Genomic DNA, 25,409 nt, shown 5'->3' with positions numbered 1-25,409 from the left:
CCCCTCGGGGAGGAGATGGGGGAGGGGTTCCTTCCTACTTCCTCTTCCCCCGGGCGTCGGCAGGGCGGCCGATCCCCGGGCCCCCGACGCAGGGCCCAGAAGCACGACCCCCTCCCAGGGTAGATTGTTCCCCCCTGCGGCTCCCGCCCGCGCCATCGTGGCCTCGAGGAGCCCGCTCCTCCGACGCCCCGACCGCCTGCATGATGGTCAGGATGGAGGCGCGGTCTGCATCGCAGCAGAGGGGGAGGACTCCTTGAGGAATGAGGGATGCCTCCACGGAGCTGAGATTCAGCACCCGTTGGACCACTTTCTTGAAGTCCTCAGGAGCCCAGTCCCATCTGACCCCCTGGTGGGTCCTCATACAGTCCTCGGACCCGGTGTACTCCCAGGCGCCCTGGGCGCGCCGCTGGAGTGGCGCGATCCGGCGACGAAGATAGTCGCCGAACACCATGGCCCCTGTGAGCCCCTGGGATCGCAGGCCCGCCAGGCGGTCGAGAACGGCGTCGTAGCCATCTCCCAGATCTACCGGCGTCCGCCAGTTGGAGGCCTGCGCTGGGGGCTGGCTCGGAAGTCGGAGGCGCGCTTCGTCGGCGAGGGGGGTGTAGAACCAGTCGCTCTTCCAGTCATCCCACTTCTTGCGAAGGACGCAGGGAATGTAGCGGTTCAGCACCGGCCCCCGCGGCTGGAAGTAGCAACCACCAACCACCGACGGCGGCGACACCGGCTGTACGGTGAAGAACCACCGGAACAGCCGAAGGGATGGGCGCACCCCGATGAACATCTCGCACAGGTGCGCGAAGATGGCCAATGTCATTACCGCGTTGGGGGTGAGGTGCGCCATCTGGAGATCGTAAAACTCCAGAACATCCATGAAGAAAGAAGAAAATAGCGGAACCAGCCCTGCCATAGCAAAAGGGAGGAAGAAGACGGACCGCCCCGGGTAGCGTGGCGCCGGGCATCCCTCGCCCAGCGAGACTATCTCCCGGCCGGTGGCAGATTCCGGCATGAAGCGGCGCGGCAGCCCGGCTTGTCTCTCGCTCACGATGCGGGAAGGCGGCAGCACGCTACCATGACGCCGGAAGAAGAGATGTTTGAGAGCGAGCGCGTGTGGCGAAGGTAGGGCACAGGAAACAAGGAGTCAGGGCGCAAGCGGCGAAGACAAGGGGAATAATGGCGAAAAGAAGGAAGCAAATCTCTTCCTCGGTGACTTTATACCCTTGCCAACGCTATGCCCGGCTCCTCGTTTCTCGCGCCCTCTATCTGCCCCCTCGTTTCTCGCGCCCACACTTCCACTAATCCCATTCGCCCGTTTGCGGTGCATGAGGTGGATATGCGGCTGTGGCAGTCGAGATGGAACATCTCGTGCGCGCGTTAATTACGCTCGCCGACCGAAGCGCCATCATCATATCTCCAGGAAAAACGAACCGGCTCGTCCCGATTCGCGTGTTACTCGAGTAATGTGGCAGTCTTGAAGAGACCGCTCATTATTGACAGCCGAGTAACCATTGCCGATGTGCGTGATTTGCGACCGTTGGGTTTCTGCCCAACTGTGGAGACCGGTCCCACCTGTCACCAGGCCTTAGGAAGTGGCGTCACGCCCGACCGCTTCCCTCGAGGAGGGCGATCGCCCTGGCATAACGCCGGGGGCTACTGTCGGTGACATGGGACCGAGAGTATCATGACTTAGAGACTTGAGGCAGATACGATCACCCACGTGGCCTAACCCCCTCGGGGGGGGGGGGGGTCGGGCCCGAGGGTGATACGGCCGCCCTTCTCTTTGTCTCCCCGAGGGGTCGGACCGCTCCCGTCTCAGCCCCGAGGGCCGAGGCGCCCCGACCCCTTGTGGGTGTTGCGCCGCGTATATGGGGTAGGTGAGCATAGCGGGGCTCACCTAACCACATTTATTGCGGTTTGGACGAGTGCGTCACGCCGCATGTAACGCAGTGCAGCGCGCTCGTTTATCCGGTCTGTGATCAGTCACAGACCGGTCAAATCGTGGGTTAGGTGGCGACAGGCGGTCTGACGCACGCCTCGCCCCATCCCGTCAGGACGAGAGCCTCCAAGCACTCGTCCCTAGCCGGAGCCGGCGTGTTAGCTCCTAGAGATGGCACGTTGGTTCCGGTCAGATATATGCCAGGCTTCATCCTAACCATTACAAGCAAGACATTGTATGAAGAGGGGCGAACATGCAGATTGATAAACTGACGCGTGGTGGACAAGAATGACCGATTTGTGACCGGTCTGACACTGGTCATGTCGTCAGCAGACAGCCATGTTCCCACGTTGCGCCTGCTTCCGGCGGAAGTGGAGGTAGGTGTGGGCCGTCCCATCAGAAGGTCATTCGGACGGCAACCATACAAGTCTCCGTCTGTTTATGAAAAGATAGGATAAGTCCCCACAAAAGAAAGAGAGGGAGAGATGGTGCATGTGGTATCCCCTTGAGATATAAAAGGAGGACCTTGCCCACTTAGAAGAGGGGAGGGGAAAAAACGATCCCAGAACGATCGGGGGCTGGCCCGCACTTTGTAGCTTCTTCATACACAGATCCACCAAAACACAGAAGTAGGGTATTACGCTTCTCAGCGGCCCGAACCTGTATACATCGCCCGTGTCTTGTGCTTTTTCCATTCTCGCGAACCTTCCACACACAGACAAGGAGTTTAGAACCTCACCCAGGGCCCCCGGCCGAACCGGCAAAGGGGGGGCCTGCGCGGTCTCCCGGTGAGGAGCCCCAAGCTCCGTCAACAGTAAACACTTACTAATAACGGATTAATTAGGCTTAATATATAGATTCGTCTCGCAGTTTACATGCAAAATCTGCAATTTGTTTTATTATTAATCTACGTTTAATACTTTAAATATGCCTCCATATCCATCAAACTTTCTTTTTACCAAAACAACTAAACACGGCCTGCATCTTCCTCTGTCACTGCGGCTTCCTCGATGTTGTTGCCAAGTGCAGCCTCTAGCTCCTAGGTCAACCTTGCCACGATCAGCCTGACGCGCGTCGGCCGCGACCACGTTCAGCGCCGCCACAGGGTCCTGCAGTGCAGCGCCACCGGGTCGAGCGACCGGTGCGTCTCCGCGAACGCAACGTGAACCGTGTCCCAATGGTGTCCAGGGCCATGAGCACGAGCACGGGCGCGCAGGGCGAGACCGACACGTATGTGCGGCGCTGTGCACGACGACCCAGTTATTATTTTTCCACTTAATAAATGTGGCTTTAACTGCTCATCAGTCTATCACTTGATTATTTGTCACTCAATATATACTTGCTATCTCCATTTTAGGCATTTTCCTTTAAACATCAACTCATCCATGCATGGTAAGAAGAACATGTGGGGGTTCTGTGTTTAGAGGAAGAACAGCAAATTAAATGGTTAACAAAGAAATTTTATGGAAAAATTATTCAAGTTCCTATGGTTTGAGAACCACCGGTTCACAGCCGCACATGAAAAATTTCTCATGCACAGACGCGATGGGCTGGTGCTGAACTGCTGATCAACTTCGGGAGATACAGAGAGGAGGAGAGGGGCAAAAACTCGTCTTTTCAATGCTATTTCTCTCTCAATTTGTTCTGAAAATAATAAAATAATCACAACAGTGTCCCTTAACAAATTATCAGTTTCTAATGTGTCCACGAGCCGTATTAGTTTTTTCAGATGTCTAGCAGCAAAGATCATATATTTTAAGTGTCACGTAGCAATTTTTTTTACAAAAAACAGTGTGAGGCCTATAAGTTCACCTGTTATTTAGAAAGGCACTATATGCAGAAATTCAGTGGCGCCATATGTAGAAAATGATGAAAAAGGGCTTGATGATTAGAGCAAGTACATAATAGTGTCAAGACGAAAGAGAGGAGAGAGACCGGGTATATATGATGCCCCTCATAGAAGAGGCAGCTTGCACATGATCGAGCTCCAAGAGAAAAGGAGAGAAAACAAGTAAAATAAATTCTTAGTATTGGAATAAGTGTATTAGGGATAGTGTAGGGTGTCGCATATCTAGACTCTTAATTAATGACTAGCAAAATGAACAAAATTACAGATAGCAACTACTCCATCCGTCCAAAAAAAACTAACCTATAACCCCTCCTAACTTGAGTTTTTCTTGGATGGAGGGAGTACCATTCTTATTAAACTTGATCTTACACGGTTTTAGAGGCTTTAAAATAAATGAGAATGTTCTTCTTTAATTTTCCGATGCAATGCACATCCAGTCTGCAAGCAATGACAAAAGAACAGCATAGGGAAATAAAAAAATGGTTTTCTCCCATTCCATTCCCATTAATTATTGAGATGTATATGCCTCCTTGGTCCTTTCCAGTTAAAGGTTAAAAAAAACTATATTGGGTTTTTTCTATCCTGACGGAATTTTTCTCTGACAAGCTAGTCCTGGCGGAATTTATTTTTCTGACATTGACACGTCATGTACAACTTTCCTGACGTGTTTTTTTTATCCTGACGGTTTTTGGCCGTCATAATTTAAGTAATCTAGTTTCTGGTAGTGTGTTCATCTTTCTTCTTATCATAATTATGAAAGAAAAGAAACTGGATATCACAAGATTTCAGTGTTATTAATTGTAGGAATTTATCATCTAGTTCTCATTAGTGTTTTTTACCCAAAAATATATATACCTGCAATTTAATATAACAAAAGATCCTGGAAACTAAAACGACCCATAGTCAAATTCTAATTAACTATCAAAACATATTTTATATTTCTATTATATAATATAAAATATCATAATGTAGCTAGAATCATTTACAATAACATGGAACCTATGCCTAGGCTGGCCATGAATCACTTCCAGCATTAGAATTGTTTTTCCTGAAGCATTAGAATTGTCACGGAGATGATACTGGAAGAAGGGCAGGAGTCATCTGGTTTTATGATGGAGTTAGACGAGGATACGCTCAGATTAGCAGCCATTCCGGGCGACCTTCTCAACAAATCTTGCTTCTACTGGGCACTCAGTACATTGTGTTAGCCTCTTGTACGAAAGGCACCATCAGGCCATGGCAAGATTCTCAGTTGCTGATGCCACTCATTCCTAAACAGGAACTGTTTATGCTCTCCCATGGGGTGTTCATCAAGATTGCGATTGAGAAAAATCATGTCTCTAAATTTTTGTGTGCTCTTGCCCCTCTATCGTTGTTGCACCGCGTATATTGTATCCAAATTGAAGCGGAACTGAGAACAATGGAAGGGGTTTATAAGTGAAACAGTTTAAGGGTGATCGACATGATGACGAGGACGATAGTAATAAAAAGAGGTGTTTCAAGTATCATGCGTCTAACATCTTCACTTGATAAGGACGAGAGTAATAAAAAACAGTTATGTACATCAGCCTGCTCTCGAATTTAAGTTTTGCTTTTACATGTCGGGTGGACGATTTTATATATTCATTTGTTACATGGATGGAATGACTCAGTACATTTTTCACCAATCTTTTTGAAAACAATTATATAATTAAAGATACAGTTGTAGAGGCACAACTGATTTTATGTGCTTGCTATGGTATATGGAGGAGCCTAGACATCGGGCGTCTGATGGAGGAGTAGAAAAATCGAGCGGTGATGTCAGCAAGATGCATGTGTGCAAAACCACTTTAAATTATTTTTTCTCTTAAATTATTTATCCAAATCATGATCCGATTACACCATTAAATTCATTTTAATTAAATCTTCAAAACAAGACAACATATGGATATATTTCGACGAAAAAAATTTTAGCTTATTATTGAATTATTTTTAAATGTTGCACGTTGTTCCACCAAGTATATCGGAATTGTTTCACTAAGTAGATCGAAAATGTTTCGATCGTTTAAATCGGGTGTTGTTTCACTTTATATAAAAACAATATTTCAGCAAATAGCGAAAGAATGTTTCAGTTCACTGCAATATTAGATCTATATATAGTGAAACATTGTGATTGCACTAGATGAAACATTTTTAGTGGAACAAAAAATAAAACGAATTCCCTTAATTGAGGGTTTTCAAAATAAGTGGGTGATTTGTTGCAACGTCCTGCATGGTGGGGACACGTGACAGTATGGCAGGGGAGACGTGGTGGGGCCCTACGGGCGCGCGCCCACGCGTCGGGGGGTGCCCCATTTTCGCTGCACCCCCCCCCCTCCGATCCTAAGGATTATCGTTGGTATATTTTGCTCTATCTAGGGGTTGTTGCCTACACTAGCTAATCCCGGGTTGATCCCAAAGCTGCCACTGGTGTAGCTTGCACGGTTGGAGAATAATATCCGTTTCGGTTTTTGTTAGGCGATGTGATAGGCACGGTGGGTGCCGCCCTAGTGATTGTGCGAGGGCGGCATGTGCGTGTGTGAGTCTGTGAGGTGTGGTGTGTGTTTTGTCGAGAATTGGGGATCGTCAGTTGGCACGAGATAAAGACTTGGCAGTGTTAAATAGCTAGGTTTTGCTTTGTGGAGTACCCATTATGAATTCTAGAGAAATAATACAGAGAATTGCCCCAAAAGTTCTCTCCGCCTTTCCATTGAAAATTAACTCTGTTTTTGCTCTCTCTGAATTTTGCTATTCACTACAGTGCAGTTACCAGGGTTCTTCCTGTATAGGGGTCAATGTTTTATAGTTCTAGCTTCAATGGGCAATAGAACACTCTCTGAATAGGTAGAATGCAGTTATAGAGTTTAGCGAACTACATGCTGGGCGACCTTCTCCCCATGTTCAATCCCAGAAGGTTACACTAGCCTATTGTAATTCTGAATTACTGATGCCACTCATTCCAAAGCGAGGATATTGTTTATGTTTTCCCATCCAATGGGGATGTTCATGAAGACTGCATTTAAAAAAAAAATCATCTCCCAAAATTGTTCCTCTGCCATTTTGCAGCCAAAGGGTATATTTAGCCAAACTGAAGGTAACTGAGGACAATGGAAGGGTTTGATATATAGCAAAGTTCAGATCTGATCATGACAAGCATGAGAGTAATAAAAGGAGTATCAAATACTCCCTCTATTTGTAAATATTTGTAGCTATTAATTTTTTTAACATGTTTGACCGTTCGTCTTATTCAAATAATTATTAATTATTTTTTATCATTTGATTTACTGTTAAATATATTTTTATGTATACATATAGTTTTATATATTTCACAAAAGTTTTTTAATAATACGAATGGTCAAACATGTGCTTAAAAAAATCAATAGTGTCAAACATGTGCTTAAAAAATCAATGTGCTTAAAAAACGGAGGGAATATATCAGACAGCCACCTAACCACACGTAACATTGAATAGCAATGAAATATATATAACTTTTCATTAAATACAATAATTAATCAGGCTCTTGATCCCACTAGCCATATACTTTCTCCATCTAGTCTTGATAGTTATATTTCCAAATCTGAAAAATTTATTTTTTGATAGTCATATTTCAATCCAACAACCTATCATTTTAATGACTTTCTCGGAATTAATAAATGACTCTTCACTATTCCACACAAGATTGGCTACATAGGTATTGAGAAATGTAAATATTAATGAATCGCTTGTTTACGAGAAATGACTAGTAGTATGTTTAAATGGATGATAAGTAGAATTGCTTATCCTTGTTCTGTGTACTAAGATGAAATATGACTATCAAAAATAGATGGAGGGAGTAGTATAGGCACGTAATTAATTAGTGTGGTGTTCAGTTCGGTTATTCAATGCTGTGACAAAATCACATGAAAATGGGTAACTTCGATTTAGCAATTGTTTTGTTTGATTGCTCCGTTATCAGAAACCACTATCTGGCTTCACCACGGCGTCACCACGTGATTGATGTTACCATGCTGTCCATCTCCTGTTTTTTTCTTTCCTTGATCAATCCTCTTAATTTGATTTATCAGAACATATTACATTTTCTTAATGAAATTATAATGACTACCAAAAATGTCAACTGCTGTGGATAATCGATGTCTGGCATGCATGTGTGTGTCTAAATCTAGCTACTCTTATAGCATTTCTCACAACCCAATAACAACTATATCATTCATGTTACAGATTCGAATCTGGATTACATTCATAACATAATTATCTTTACGTTCTGAATGTTCTTAACTACTTTGGAGAGATGCCTAATTCAACTGAATGTTACATACGGCATTTGGCCACATTGCAACATGCAGATCGAACTGAGTAGTACTCCCTCCGTTTCATAATGTAAGTCATTTTAGTATTGTTCACGTTTATATAGATGTTAATAAATCTAAACATTTATAATATGAACATTGCTAGAATGACTTACATTATAAAACGGAGGAAGTATAGAATTTGGCGCGACCGTTCGGGCAACCACACCTCAATATATAATAAGGACGCATAGTTACTAATCACTTCTTAGATAATGAAAATGGTTTATATCTCTGGTCTCTGCTAGGAGGCACACAGCCAAAGTCAGTGGATAAGGCACCCCCAATCTGATGTTAATTTCCAGTCTATAGCCTGCACTGTTGGACAGGAGTACAAGACCAGGCTGTGATTTTTTTTCTAAGACCCATTTGTTGTTGTAGGGACATTTAACTTTTTACCACATTAAAGATGTGGTAATTAAATTTATCACTTGATGTCTATGACTTGTAGGTCCCGTGACAAATCTTTTATCACCACTTGTAATAGTGGTAAATAATTAATTATTTCCATTTCTACCTCATGAAAAGACCGTACTGTCTGCAACGTTCAACCGGCCTATGAGCTTTTAGCTTCCCACTGTCCTCCCAGATAAACTGCCGTACCATGGAGCTACCAAAAGAATTTGAGGACCAGGGTGCGAGTTAAACAGACGTCGCTCTGACCTTGTGCTCATTTGGGCCTTCTCGGAGCTCAGATGATCCATCGAGAAGTCATGCTAAGCTGAGTTTATGTTCTCCTGATACTGCTCATTTCTAATCATACAGGAATCAAACATATACCGATATTGCAGATCATGTTCAATTTCATCCTATAATAGATGAAGAGGGTCTAGTAGAAGTTGGGAGAAAGAGGAATGCTAGAAGAGATGAAGAGGGATATGCAATGGTACAGTAGTTGAGAGGGGGGGGGGAGGGGGTATTATATTCATGTGGAGTAGAGGATAGGTGAAATATGTATTGCTATTAATAATTTTGCCCCCCTCTATAAGTTTTGCTTTTGAGGACATAACACAGGGGGAAAAATGGGATTAGTTGGACAGCCGTTGGAAGGTGGTTATGCGAGCCCATCCAAATCTAGTACAACTGTTAAATAATGTTTAAAACAATATTTAACTAGTAGCAATTATTCTAACTTTTCATTATTTTAACTTTATTTGTTCCTCCTCCATCTCAATTTTTTCTAGCATATGTTTTCTTCAGCCGACGCGACCCTTCACTGCTCAGCAAGTGGTCTTTAGTCCCGGTTTTTTCTTTTGTTCATTGTTTTTACTGCTTGCATATTGATTTCCCCAAATCGAGTTGCTCCCTACATCCTCATATCATAGATTCACAGATAACATCACAGATTCACACCACAGATCAAATACATCACAAGTTTACATATTCACATCACAAATTCTCAAAAAAAATACATCACAAAATCTCGAAAAATTAAAAAAAGACTGAACTTCTTCCTCCGTCTACCGCACGGCCGTGCTGACGTCGTTGAGCCGTTGTCGCTCCACCGCCGCACAGCCTCCCATCCCGCTGCCTCCCCTCCCGCCGGATCTAGCATAGGGGAGGGCGAGACCGCCGCTTCTGCCGCTCGGCCGCCGCTGCCACTTCTCGAGAGAGCGAGAGAGAGAGAGAGTTAGAGAGAGGCGAGGTGAGAGAGAGAGAGATAGAGGCAAGAGAGGATAAGGACGTGTAGGACATGTGGGAGATCGAGGGAGGCGTGGGAGAGAAAGGATAAGGACATGGGAGAGAGATATTTAGTCCCGGTTGGTGATATCAACAAGGACTAAAGATCGTTAGGGACCTGACATAGCCTGACAGTTATTGTATTGGGACAACCGTGACTAAAGATCATAAAGTGCCATTGGGCTTTTGAACCAGGACTAAAGCTGATCTTTAGTGCTGGTTCCTATTTGAAACCAGACTAATGTGATTTTTACATGATCCGGCAAAAGATCACTTGTCCAGGAGTACTTCTTGCTCACTCCTCCCATCCTCTTTCCTCCACATCAACTGACATGCTATGGACTAGCACACTAATTACCGTTGTACATGCTGTAGGAATAGTATATTTCAATAAAAAAAATAATAGGAATAGCATAGTACGGCACCACATGCCCTGATGTTAATATAATTTTATATGAAATACAATATTTTGTGATAAAGTTAAGTAGCCTCGTGTTGAAACATCGGTATATATATATGGCGGAGATGACCGATGAGCTAAATGTATGCAATGCAGATTTTTCACCAAAGATCATAACCAAACTAGCCCCCAAGGTACATAGAACAATTATTCCTAGGTCAATGATAGACAATTTGTAGGGTTCTCCTACCAAAATACTCAAATCTGTTTTGAAATACAAGGATGACAAGATTATTTAGCAAATATTGAGATTAAGAAAAAAAAGTCTTTCTCTCAGCAAATATGGAATAGATGGGGTAAAATAGGAAGAAATTAAAGTATATGAGATGTGATTGAATACTATGAATAATGTGCTAAAAATTATTATATTTTGTTATATTTTGGAACGGATAGATGGAGCAAACTCAAAACAAGATAGACAGCGGTGCGGTTCATAATTAATATGGATGCATATGCGTCTTCTACATTAAGGTATTTAATTATTGGAGATACAATATTGGATTAAGACGAGCTAATGCTCCCTCCATTTCAAATAAATTACTTGCGATGTGGGTTTGCCGGTTAAACATTAACATCATTTTCTTGAATTTGTATAGTTTGATAAGATGTGAATTACATATTGCGAAAGTATTTTTCATGTGAATCTAAAGAAATTTAGTATGATGTTAAACTATATAAGTTGTTGGATGATGGTTCGCAACTTGCAAGCAGCTTGCGTGCAACCTCCAACACCAGCATAGGCAAGACAAGCATGCAGACCACCAACACCAACTGGATCCACGTCTCTGTGGGCCATCCGATGAAGCCAGGCCCATGTCCATGTTATTGTGTGAGGATAAGTATGTTAGACCTCCCTCACCTCTTGTCCCTGCTTGAATTGCTTCCCTCAACCACAATACCAGATCTAACGCATCTTCTATATTTGAAAATCAGAGCAAATCGAGTCCCTCGGTTGTTTGAATAGCAGTTTTATCCTAACTGGTGCTCGTGGGACCCACATATCAGTAAGAAAAAATAACAAAAATAACAACCCCACTTGTTAGTCATAATCTTTTTTTTTCTCTTTTTACTCACCTCTCTCTTTTCTAGGGATGGCAGTCGGGTACGACGGGCACGGGTAGTGACTACCCATATCCATGCCCGCGAGGTAATTCATGCCCGCGGGTATACCCGTTACTATATGACGAGCAAGGAACACTACCCATGCCCGTTGCCCACAGGCGCCATGTGCCCACGGGCATGCCCGTTTACCCGTCACAAACTCACAGTTCAACATTTCAACCACAAATCTCCACAAGCAGAGAGACATTATCACAATTTAAAGAAAGGGTACAGTTGTACCAAGTTCAACAATACAAGCATTACAAGTTCATCAATACTAGATGGTGGCATTTATACTAATTTGACTAAGGGACCACATGTCAGTTGGTTTTTGCGGGTAAACGAGCGAAGCAGGCATGAGTAGCGACTACCTATGCCCGTGCTCGTATGCCCGTTAGGTATAGGTTTTGACCCAATAAAAAACCCATGGGTACTAAATGGAGAACAAACCCAACTCTATTAGGATTTTTATCCACGGGTAAACGGACAAACGGGTTAAACTGCCATCCCTACTCTTTTCCATCTATCGTGCATGCCAGGCAGCAGGAGCCCGCGATCAAAGAGCTCCTCCCCGTGCGTGCTGCGGCCGGTGACTCCTCCCCGCGCGCAGCCGCCTAGCGATCTCCTGGCCGTGCAATGCCATTCGGAGCTTCTGCACCGACACCGCTGCCGCTGCCTTTTTCCTGCTAATTGCTATTGCTCCTGCTAGTTGATGTAGAGCACGCCGTATCGGACTCGTAGCCCCTCCGCCTGCTTCGCCATCTCCAGCTACTGCAGTGACGGCGAGATCGAGAGGGAGAGCCCCTGGCCATCCTCCACTGCCACCGTTGAACGCTGCACAGGCACCGCCGAATGCATGGAACGCTTCGTGGTGCTGCCATGCTAGTGGATAGCCGACTAGGCGTCCGACAGCGGCACCAACGTCGACAACCGAAACCGATCAATACTGATGTGGGATCATCGAGAATGGGCGCATCGCTGCGGCCAGGTCAGTGGCGAGGCCCTCTATGGCGCCTCCTTGTTGCTCCGGTGACAACGTCTCACCTAACGAACACATGCTAGCCCTATAGATGGCCGTAAGGCCCGCCCGGCACAGCCCGGCCTAGGCACGGCCCACCGGCCATCGGGCCAGCACGGCCCAGTCGGCACTTCGTGCCGGGCCGTGCCAGCCCATGGGCTGCACCTTTGGCCTAGGCACAGCCCACCAGCAGTCGAACCGTGCCGTGCCGGCCCGAAAGCACGGGTGGCCCATCGTGTCTTTTTTAAATAAGTCTATTTTTCTTCCCTCCTCGTTGGGTTGTGACATATCTATAGCTAAAATAGTCTATTTTTTCTCTCTCCTCTTTGGGCTGACATATATATATATATATATATATATATATATAAAATAAGTCTATTTCACGTCCTTATTCTCTGAACCATGGCATATAATATGTCTATGTTTGCTCCCTATTCTTTGTGTGTCGGGCCTAGCCTGCTGGCCCATCGTGCCGTGCCAGCCCGATCATGCCGTGTCGTGCTTGGACCGGGCCAAAATACCATACCGTGGGCCGGCCGTTGAGCTTCGGGCCTTATGGCCATCTAGAGCTAGCCCCACCGAGCACCAACCCAGTCTGGCCGACTGCGCCGCCGCGGAACCAACCTCCGGCCAATCTAGCGACCCCTCTTCTTCTTCCGCAGCTACCTGAGCTTATCATTACCAGCGACCGCGCAGCTTCATCAGACCAGAAAAAAAGAAACAACTCCCCTTAAAAACCGAATAATCCAACCACAAGAACACAACAACTTGATCGAATTGGAGGTACTACCACCACTGCTCCTGCCTCCTGATGCTGCTGATTGCATAAGAAAAATTTCTACTTTTTTAGGTTTTTTTTATTTTCTAATTAAGTTATTTAAGGGTGCACGTTGATCGACCCCTGAACCCACTTGCACCTTTAAAGTTAGTATTATGGATTCATGATGCAGAAGTCTAATAATTTATTTATCTTTTACCAATTTTCAGGTTTTTCTTGTTTTTTCTCACTCAATTACTACATGCATATGGATTAATCCTATGACCACACTACAAGAGAATGGATTTTTCGTGACTGCCCCTCACTCTCACGAAAAGTCAAAAGCCTGTCACAAAGATCTTTGGTTACCACATACTGTCACAAAATGTCAGTCACGCTTGATTAGTCACGAAATCTAATATTTGGTGAGGGGAAGCAGTCACAAGCTGTTAAGTGACTGTCAAGCAGTCACGAAAAAGCAATTCCCCCAATTTGCATGTTTTGACCATTTTTCTAACAGTTTTGATTAACCGTTGGGAATACTTTTTCGTGAAGGTGGTAGCTGTCACAGAACATCAATTTCTTGACAGACTTTTGCCATTAGGAAATACCTTTCGTGACTGGGTGGCTGTCACGAGACACGCGATGTGCACGTAATTAATATGAAAATTCATGTAAATCAATCTCATATGCTACAAAGTGAGTTCAGATATAATACAACAAAATCACTTATTTTACCCAAGTCCAAATTCAAACTCACAAAAGCATATATTAGCATTGAACATCGTGAGTCCTTACATAATTCATAGAAAAACAATATTTAATTATGCACTACAAATTTCTACACAAGTCTTGTATCAGTCCAACAATTCTTGAAGTGACAAGCCCAATATAATGCCATAGAATAGAGGGAAGCAGCCTTCGGTGGCCACTCATAAAGCAAGCTCCACGTGAAAAAAGGAAGTCTTCTGAGCTTTCCATAAAAGAACAATTCTACAATTATCTACAAGATATGATATAATATATTAGGAAAGTTTCTTCAAAACAAATTAGTACATCAAAGTGAATCATCAAATTGAGTTGAACTGTATCACTGGACTTGAAATTGTTGCCTTAAAATTCAATGAATGTCACTTGAAGATTACAGCAAGCTACAATTTAGTTATTAGCTAATATTATTACTGAATAGCTCCAAATTCAAATGAAATCACTAGTCAACACCGTAAAAAAGCCTATAAAAAGCTTGAATCAGATTAATCACATGAGGTAATCAAGTAGATGAATCATCGGTAAATTGCTCTTATCATGCATACCGATTAAAACACTGTACTGGAATGAAGTCATTAGAGCCATGCAAAATTACAATAGTTTTCTTGGACCTTTAGCAAATGCTCCAATATTTTTGCCATGTTTAGGTTCAATAATGAATCCAAGATAAAAAGAACACACGCCAGGCAGCTGTCAGATAACTGGATAAGCACATTTCTGTGCAGAGTTTCAGCATCTAAGATAAAATGAATACATGTATACCATGTAGCTTCAGATATCTAGGAAAAATAATTTCTAGATCAAAGAACGCAAGCATGCCATGTAGCTTCAGATAACAAGGGAGCACATTTGTATGTGTTAAGTTTCAGGACATCTTTAAGAAACAGAGACAATTTCCTTAAATCTTGCAAGCCATTAGGTACCTTCAGTATGTTCTAGTTTCTTAAATACAAAGCTGGTCATTTTGGCATAAGATGACTAGTATCAAATCAATTATGACCAATTAATGGTAGCATATAAATGAGTATGATAAATATAAAAATGACTCACCAAAATTCTAGTTCTGATGCATCAAAAACAGCAGTCTTCCTCTGTGTCCCATTCTTCAGACTGATTAGAACAGTCTACATTAGATTTAAAAGCCATCTTTAGAAATGAAAGGAAAACATATTAAAGATATGACACAACAAGTAATTAACCATAGTATTTTTGGAAAAGCGAAAAGATATTACTTCCAAGGCATATTAAAGATGTCCTGTTCCACTATTTACTAGCAACAAATCATTAAAACCACATTATGCGTTGCACAGGCAGTAAACTATATAGAACTTAAGAATGGACTGCAGAAGTTCAGAATTAATCTAATTCCCACAATGCATTACATCTAGTAGCTGTGTAGGCACAATGGTAACTGCATCTATAAGCTATCCAACTCCTCCTAAACATCTGCATAGAGTTAGACAGTGACAACAACACTTGCATGATAGCAGGTAACAAGAAAAGAACAGAAAATAATTCAGAAAACACTTGCATGGTGACAAGTAAAATGAAAAGAACAAATGATTCTTCAGTTTTACCTTGTGGATGTTCAACAGATACTTCAGGTGATGTCATTGATCTGCAGTAAACTCGCTGTAGGATCCTATAAAGTGTAAAATTAGAAGAATTTAGAACTCTAACAAACAATATGGAATTTTAACTAAAAGTTAGCTGATTTTTTCAAAAGTACACAACACTGACAAGTATACGAGAAAAATGAAGTATAATTTCAGTACACCTGCAAGTAGTAGAACAATATTTGTGCATTATCTACATATACAGGAAAGGGAACACAAATGTTTATAATTGAGATGAACATTAAACAACTTGCCTTAATATTTTACTATGAATTAAAATCCAATTCAGAGGATGCAAACACATGAAAAATGCAGCTTGTAAAATATCTCACTGTTGTAAGGAACCAAAAAGCTAGTGTACAAAAACCAAGGTCAGTAAACTATCCATAATTGTTTATCATAAATTATCCTAATACCACTATCTAATGAAATCTGAGAATTTTTGCATCCATCTAATAAAAGCATTGTGACAAATTACTGGTTTAAAAGCCTCAGACATAAATTCAACCAAAAATCGCTGCATTGGCATTTCATCGAACACCTATGTGTCACCCTATGGAAAAAACAGAGGGAACTATTTCTGGTGGAAGGATTGAGAGCATAGAGGAGAAGGCAGGTCGCTGGAGTGTAGAGTAGCGATCGCGCACCTCACGGCGAGAAGAGCAATGGTGACGCGACCCACGGACAAGACACGGGGACGGCGGCGAAACCCACCGTGAGGAGAGCAGCGGCGGCACGCCCGTCAGAGAGGAGAGCAAGGGAGGCAAGACCAACGGTGAGGTGAGAATGTACGGGCTCCTTCGCCGGCATCACTACCGGCGACGAATCGACGAGCAGAGTTGCGGCGTCGAGGTGGAGGCGTGGAGCTCACTAGGGCAAGAGCCATGGGGAACGAGAAGAGCACTCTGTTTTTAGTGGTTCACAATTTCAGACAGAGGCAGAGCAGCTTGGCCCATTTAAGTCCATCACACAGTATGGTGAGGGCTTTATATTACTGCACCGTCACCAACTCTATAACTCGGTGACTGGCTGCTCTTCCTAGTCACGAAACACCCAATTTCGTGATGGTGTTCTAATGCCTGTCATGATATGTCTTCTTGGTGACTGTGTTTACATCGCCATCACGAAATCTGTGGGGCAGTCACAAAAAAATGATTTTCCAGTAGTGCCAGGTCAGCCACTTTATTAACACGGTTAAGAAAAATGATAGAAGCTATGATAAATAAATAATTAATCTAATAATATTGCATGACAAAAGATAGGCGAAATGATAAACTACACTAACTAGATGCATAGGAGTATATAGATAAATGTGATTTCGTAGGTTCCAGCCGTCCGACAAATTGAAGCTAGAACGAACGATGAATGTTGTGTAACATAGGGGCTTGCCCAATTAGATCCAAAGGTATCATTGTATACCTAAGGTTTTTTATAAAAAAAATTAGTATATGCGATACTCCCTCCGTCCCATAAAAAACCAATCTACTACTGGATATGACTCATTCTAGTACTACGAATCTGAACATATCTCTGTCCAGATTCACTGAACTAGAATATGTCACATCTAGTTATAGATTCGTTTTTTTAAGACGGAGGGAGTATGTGATTCGTTTGTGTATGAAAAAAAAGCCTATTCAACCAAAGAAGCAAATAAATCCATCTTCTTATGCCGGCCGGCCGGGCTCCATCCTCTCTTCTCTAATTAACCAATCCGCACAAGTTTGATGATCTACTTTGGCAATTTGCACATGCCAAGTATTAGACTTTCAGTTGTAAAAAAAATACGGCTATGGATTTTGAATCGGTTTTGCGATCTAGTTGTCGAAGGGCAACCTCAAAATCCTAGGTCGGCTCCACTGTATCATAGTATAAATTTAAGTTTGTGAAATGCTAACATTATTTATGAAGAGTTCCTTCTATTTTCTGCAAAACAAATATAATTTTTCATGGAAGTTTAAACCTGACACATTTCACAAATATTTTATTTCTACTAGAAAAAATGCACGTGCGTTGCAACGGGTGAAGGCTATTTTAATTTTATTATTGTTAAATGGTTTAACTAAGGTGAAATTCATTGTGGCAATTCGCTTTGATGTATTTTTTTTAAATCATGAGCTGTGGTTAGGAGTCTGATCGTTACAAATAAGCATACGAGTTTTTTTAAAGAGATTTCTTATACGACTCCTTCTGTATTTTCAAAAACGAACGAATTTAAAAACTGACTCAAATATGGACATGTATTTTCAAAAGCGAACGAACTTAAAAACCGACTCATACACGGATGACGTACCAAAGTACCGGTAAAAATATCTTTAATTTTTATAACAGTAGAGATAGAGATTTCGAATATTGCGAATTCCACAAAAAAAAATTGTCTTATTCATTTTCTCCTCTAATTGGGCCAAAGTCCTAAACCAGGGCAATCCTGTTTCTTGCCTATCTCGGTCCAGGCAACCAAACTCCGGCTCAATTCCGGCGTAGGATGGCCCACTCGCCAGTGTACTGCGCTGGCTAGCTTGCACTTAGCTTGGGATGATATTCCTTTGAATGGAAAACCATATTTGCCTCTTGCTTCAAGTTAACACCATCATGTACATTTTTATATACCCTCTCAGTCAAAAAAAAAATCAATCTAAAAAAGAATGTGACCTCTCATAGTATAACAAATCTTACCAGAGAAGTCTTATCCCTTTCTTGGTTGAGAATTTTTTGTCACGGAGAAAGTTAACTAGTGAAGACAAAATAATACTCCTTGCATGACTGACCAACGTCAAATATAGAAAAGGGCGAGGATTCGACGGACAGGACGAATTATATATATCACCATTTAATTACCGCAACACATACACAAACACACACGCACATTAATTAATGCCACTACAAGATTACCAGCTGCGAGGATCAAACTAGCGAGTACAGTAGCCTCCAAGTGTGATTCACTGACTGATTAATTAATCAACTAGATCATAGAGAGAGAGAGAGAGAGTGATGACTAATTAACTAATTAATGAGAGGGAGGGACGGCGCGCAGACGACGCACGCGACGGACGCGGCGTCGTCCTCCTCGCTGAAGCAGCTCCGCTTGAACCGCGACGCCTTCCCCTTGTTGCACGGCAGCCGCACCAGCGCTGCCGACGCCTCCTTCGTCTGCTGCTGCGGCCTCCCTGATCCCGGCATTGACAGCTGCCGCCGCAGCCGCCGCCGCGCGCCGTCCGCCGCCGCCCGGTGAACCATCTCCGATGATCAGCTGAGGTTGAGAGAATTAGTTGAGAGTGATCGAGAGAGGGGATCGGCTTGGTCGAGCTAGTGAGGTGTGGGGGAGCCATGGCGATGTGTTGCAAGCGGCTATTTATAGAGGGAGACGGAGATTGTTTGCCCTTGGGTCACGAACGATATTACGCATCTGCCATCGTTAACGGATTGGCTTTAATTCGAATTCCATTTGGAAGCTACTGCCGGCAAGAGAGGGAACGAAATAGCATTCAAAAAAAAAAGAAAGAAAACAATGGGACATGGTACTACTGCTTGCTAGCTAGAAAAAGAAAGATGAGAGATGAGATGCGACGTGAGGATTCCGGATTGTCGTTGGGCGTACTGAATGATTTGAATCCACATGGAGGCAACGCAAGCTAAGCTAGCAGAGACATGGCGCCGTTACGTGGAGGAAGAGAACATGGTAGGGCATATGCACAGAGCGAGCGGCAACAGTAGTAGTTGATGAACCGACCGGCCGGGACCAATGGGCGATCGATCGATCGATCGCAGTGGATCGGCTGCTCGTCTTGCCGGAATTTTGTCGTACGTCTGCCACCATCCGTTCAATCGATCGATCGAGGACGGGTTTTGTTATGTTAATACAACTTTATTACTTTTGGCTTCTTTTGGGGGTAAGATTTTTGAACTTTTGGTATGGAGGGATAATACTTTAGGTCTCTTTAATTCGTAGGATAGAAAAAGAACAGAACCTGAAGTAGTTTGATTCTTTCATCCTGCGGGAATAAAAACACATGAAAAGATAAAAGGTACCCAAGCTTTGAGCCGGCAAGCCTCGCCTCCACCTTGCGGGGGCAGCTGATGGGCAACTAGCCGCGTGAGGATGCGCGTCAGTTCGACCCCCTCTAGCCTCTCCTCTCTCTCATCTCTATACGTATATATGTATGTATAAACTTATAAAGTGTGTGTGTGTATATATATATATAGGTAAAGTATATATATGTAAAGTATATATTTTTTTATGCATATACTCATTTGATGTATACAAGATATATACACGTATATACAAAATTTATACGTACAATTTTTTTTAAAAAAAGTCATGTATATAAACTTTGTATATTTATGTATACATATTAGAAAAACAAACAAAAAGAAAAAACGAGAAAAACTAAAAAATAATCAGAAAAAACAACGAAGAAACTAGAGAAAACTGACACGTGTTGCCTTCAACGCAACCCCCCCTCCCCCCTCTCCGCGCGTGCCGCATGGCTGTGCCGTGTAGGCGGGAGGGCGCATGACTGACCGCTAATTGGCGGTTTTGCTGCCTTGCGCCGCCGGCAGTCGGCTCACACTACTTTATATCTCTATCACTGTTGGTTTGTTGGATACTAATATGTGACCCCTGGTGTTCTCATTCCATCTCCCTCTGTTTTTTTTCCCACAAGAAGCGCAAAGGGGCACACAGTTTACCGCCAAACACATGAAAACGGCGCGAACGACAGACCTCTTCCTTATTTTCATGTAAGGGATATAACCCTAAGGAATGTTTTCTTTCATTTCCTACGAATCAAAGGCATACATATGAAAAAAAATCCGTAGGATTGTGAATCCTAAAAAACCCTATACCAATCCTTTGAATCAGAGGATCCCTTACTCCGCATGTACAGAAGGGTTGACACATTTTCTTAAGATACTCCGTCTGTTCTAAATTACTCAATGTTCTAGATTTGTTCTATGTCAGATCTTTGTATCTCCGATCTTCAATTTTTAGAAATTTATGTAGTTTAATTTCAGAAATAATTTCATAATATCTAATTGACGGAATGTTAAACTACATAAAATTTTAAAATTTGACGGCGTAATATAGAAATGTTTGATTTATGATAAAGCTAGAACGACAACTAATCTAGTAAAATGGAGGGATCAGAAGTATTGTTGTTTCCCGCACTGAGTTATTTGCACATGGTACTGCAAAACCATATCGCTAGCTAATAGCCCTTACAGGAAGGCGAATTCTCAGAGCAAGAAATTTATATCAAAATCATTTTGCCTAGTCAAGTAATAACCTTTGTCGAGAATAATGATAGTTATTTTACATCGTGCATTTGTTAGAAAATATATATTTATATGTATTATTGAGCTAGATCACTCAGTCTACCAATCAATGTTACAATTACCATGCTATGTTGGCACGCACAAATTAATTTACCCGGGAGCTGAAATTTGAAAGTTTTTTTTTTCTAATTTTCTAAAAAAAGGAAAAATGTTTAAAATTTTTAAATGAAATAGTTCGTGCCGTGCAGTACTAAAAACCATTTACCGTGCGGTCCGAAAGAGGTTTTTGCGTGCGGCATGGCAACCCGCATGCAGCAAAAGGTCAGCGAAAATCACTATTTTGGCGTGCGGGTGGCGCACCCTGCACGCAAAATTAAAAAACCGAAAAAAATTAAATCCAAAAAATACGAAACCCTAACCTTAGAAGCCGACACCGACGCCCTCGTCGTCGCTGTCGCCGGATTGGCCGGCACCGCCACACCTCCCCACAGCACGCCGGCCACCGCGCCAGCCCGCGCGCGAGCCTGCCCGTCAGCCGCCACCGCCGCGCCGGCCGTCCCTGCCGCCGGATCCACGCTAATCCTGGCGGAGGACGGCCCCCGCCGCCAAATCCGGGCGGGGGCCTCCGTCTCCACCGGATCCAGGTTGGGACCGGTCACCATCACCTTCCACATGCGGCCACCGTCGCGCGCCTGCCACCGCGCGCATGCCGTCTGCTGAGATGCTCTCGAGCCCGCCGCCATGCCTGCTCCAGAGGCAGTGGCACCGAGCCGGCCACCTCCCACCCTCCCCCCCCGCGCTCGATCGGAGGAGAGGAGAGGAGAGCACACGAAGAGAGGAGAGAAAGAGAGAGAGGAGTGAAAATAAAAGGAAAGGAAGAGAGAGGAGGTGAAAATTTTGAAGCGAGTGAGAGGGAAAAGAGAGAGAGGGGTATTTTTGCGTGTGGCCTACTTAAGAGGTTCGCCTGCAAAAATAGGCTCATTTGTGCGTGTGGTGAACTTAAGAGGTCCGCACGCGGAAATCGATTATTCTGTGCGGTCCTCTTAAGAAACCGCACACAAAAATAGAGGATGATTTTTGCAGACGCGACCAGTTATGATCCATATGCAATCTAAAGAGGTCATTGTATAGAAAACTCGTTTATTTGAAGTAGTGATCTGTAGACTGCTTTGGAGTGCGGGAGTAGGATGTTCATCAGTACCAATTTTTATTTCTCATAAGTTTGAGAAATTTGTAGCGTTTCAAAGGAGGCCAGATGTACAATTGAATCTATCTACAAAACTTTTAAAGCTTTCTACAAAACTTTTAGGGCGCCAAAAGAATTGTGGATTTATTTAATTTACTGAACTTTAACCATGACAATGGCTAGCATTCTTCAGTTGACTCTGCATATCCCACCATATCTATCCAGCACATGCAACTTCTGAATGCCGAGGACACGTGGCAACGCACACATGGTAGAGTACACACTAATTAGCCAGCTGGTCTTATATATAGAATGTCTTCCCATCCAGTGACAGACATATAACTGACTATACATAACTAACTAGCTAGCTGAGACCATCTATCAACCCCATAAACAGATCCAAACTAAATCATGAAGAATTCAGCACAAGATCACATTGCAATAGGTGACAAAAGACCAGATGATGGGAGGCACATGGCTGATGGCTGTCATATTACATGGCTAGGACAAGCCATGTGGCTCTGTTGATTAGGATTAATAAGGACAACAGAAACTTATGAGTACTCTAGCTACCTTGTAATCATTTTATTTCAAATATTCTTTGTGTGTGAACAGCAAATAAAATTTGTATGGACTATCTTGGGTGTACTGTACTCCGATACTTTCATGATTAGCTAATTCATAAACTCATATCATGTACTACAGTAAATCAAATATTGGCTTTCGAATTGTAACTGAAGGCTATGTTGAAATTTTTTGAAATTGAGAGAACACCCTGTAACCCCTTCTCCTCTCACTCCCTTTATCTTCACCCCATATATTTATATTGTTCTGCTTCTTTTAAATATTCTGTCTTTTTTTATTACAATACAAACAGCAGGGGCTCCCTGCTGTGTTTCTCTAAAAAAAAAATTGAGCATATATCAATATACTACTAACTAGGTGACAAAATTAAGCGCATGCTTTAATAAAACATTGGCAATATATTTACATATACTTCCCTGGTAAATACAAGAAAATGTCTATATTTGGTTCACAAATGGTTCTCACGTGGTTTATTTTTCTTTCTGCAACTCTAGTGTTGGATATATAATTAATGTGTTCTCTAATCTATTAAAATCATCTACTCCCTCCTTGCTATAATATAAGGGATTATATTTTATTTTAAAAGTTAAAAAAAGCAAAAGGACGGGGCATAGTAAAGGTTATGGTGGTGAAATAAAGTAGTAGAAAACTTGTAGGTGGAAGGATAAACCAGTAAGAAAGTAATGGGTAGGAAGGATAAACTAGTAAAAAAGTGATGGGTACAATAAACCAGAAAACTCGTAGGTTAAGTATTGTATTGGAATTACAAAAACTCTTATATTATGAGATAAATTTGAAGAGTATAATTTATTATATTATAGGTGAAAAGGGAGTCTATATGTAGCATAGAGCTGGTTGTGGTTAAGTGGGTGGTTTTCAGTGATGTGGCTGCTACATATTCTTAAGCCCACTCATCATATTAGTTTTCTAAGCGACATAAGCGTAGCTAAACTGGTTAGATTTCTTATTGTGGAACCAGTTCACCCGGGTTCAAATACTAGATTTTACACGGGTACTCGTATTTATGGCTAATTATTCTTTCAGTCATAGACGATGTACACCTCGACAGCGAGGCATCCATGGTGACTTCGTCAATCTCAAAATATACTGGTATAATCTTTCGGAGGCGCTCATAGGAATAGGATTTACGTGTCTACATTCATATGGGTGAGTGTGCATGCGTCGTGGGCGCTTGCGTTTATACTGTGTTTGTAAAAAATAAGATTAGCTTTCTAAAATGCAACTTACCCCATTCTTTTTATCTTATTCATTGGATTATTGCTGCCGTGTGTGTCTGCATTCATATGGGTGAGTGTGCATGCATCACGTGTTTTAAAGAAAATCAGCTTTCTAAAAATGCAATTTACCCCGTTCTTTTTAGCTTATTCACTGGATTATCGCTGCCGAGGAGGATTTGTTGGTGTAGTATGCTTATCGCAGCAAAGCAGATAAGGTTTAGCTTCTATGGGTGTGGTCCACCAATACATACCACACAAGACACATACATTGAAGAACATGGCCGGTTGTCTAACGGCAAGAGCCTCAGTAGGGGGCCATGTATATGCATTGCACTTGTTCCTGACCCAAGATCATCAATAATTTTGCATTGATTTGGTCAAATCTCCTATGGCATACCTGAGATGATAATTATGGACGCCGAATTTCATAAATATGTACATAAGACAGGTCATCTGATTTGAAATTAATGGAAATAATTTTGTTTTGGCCTAGTTAGCTTTAGTAGTAGTACATGCCGATAATTAATTTCACCGAAATTAAGTTCACAGTAAATGGTTCGGTTAACATATATATACAGGAATCAGGACAGTTGGTTCAATTCTGTCAAAATGGAAGCATATATCTATGGTGGTTTAGTCGTGGTCATGTAAGACTACGTACTACCGAAATTGTTTTCTTAATTAACGCATATATATATTTATAGCCATAATGAAAACTACTTCATCCGTTTTCATCCGTTTCAGGTTATAAGATGTTTTAACTTTGGTTAAAATCAAACTGCTTTAAATTTGACTAAGTTTAGAGACAAATATAGTAATATTTACATTACCAAATTAGTTTTATTAAATTAATAATTAAATATATTTTTATACTAAATTTATCTTAGGTCAAAAATATTACTATTTTTTTATAGACTTGGTTAAACTTGAAATAGTTTGAGTTTGACTAAAGTCATCTTGTAATAACCTGAAAGAGAGGGAGGACGTACTACAGAAATTGTCGAGAGAGGTATCAAAAGAAGAGCTGTCTCTGCTATATATGTTCATGTATATATTATGTACATTACTATAGCTCATTTGTTAGGTGATCTCTGGTACGATAGTACTGAATAATGCATATGCCCATGCATGGGCTTAGAATGGCACATGTATATATGCTCGATCGTATACTCACATGGATGCTTGACCAGACAAAAACGGTCATGATCAACAAGACGTAGAGATAGCTGAACATTCAGCGATGATCAATGCATATCTATAGTCAGCATTATTCCCTCTTGTTCCTTTTGCATGACTGCCAAATTAAAAGAGTATTGCACATGTTTAATTTATTTGAAATTCCTACACACATATTAATGATAATCAATGGAGAAACAAATTAAAGAAATCTATCTACTTCTACCAAGTAATATACTCCCTCCGTCTCAAAATATAACAATATCTAGTACTCAAAATTTATACAAAAATAACAACTTCTCCACCTATATTCTTTTTAAACAATCTTCCACCATTCAAATTCCACACATATTTTCTGATATCCACCAATCACAACATTCATACACATTTAATTTCACCTATTTTTT

The 25,409-nt window shown here is 42.2% G+C and overlaps 1 long non-coding RNA gene across 1 annotated transcript; it reads right to left on the bottom strand.

The window, feature by feature from the left end:
- Positions 1–13,909: 13,909 nt before the first annotated feature.
- On the bottom strand, positions 13,910–16,475 carry LOC9266298 (uncharacterized). Its single transcript, XR_001541968.3, has 4 exons — positions 16,194–16,475; positions 15,508–15,572; positions 14,981–15,054; positions 13,910–14,165 (listed from the first exon to the last, which is right to left on the bottom strand). It is a non-coding gene; the product is annotated as an uncharacterized lncRNA (long non-coding RNA).
- Between the last annotated feature and the right edge of the window lie 8,934 nt (positions 16,476–25,409).

This window comes from Oryza sativa, chromosome 12 (assembly GCF_034140825.1).
Source record: "Oryza sativa Japonica Group chromosome 12, ASM3414082v1".
NCBI classification, from domain to species: domain Eukaryota; kingdom Viridiplantae; phylum Streptophyta; class Magnoliopsida; order Poales; family Poaceae; genus Oryza; species Oryza sativa.
This window is presented reverse-complemented; position numbering and strand designations above follow the sequence as displayed.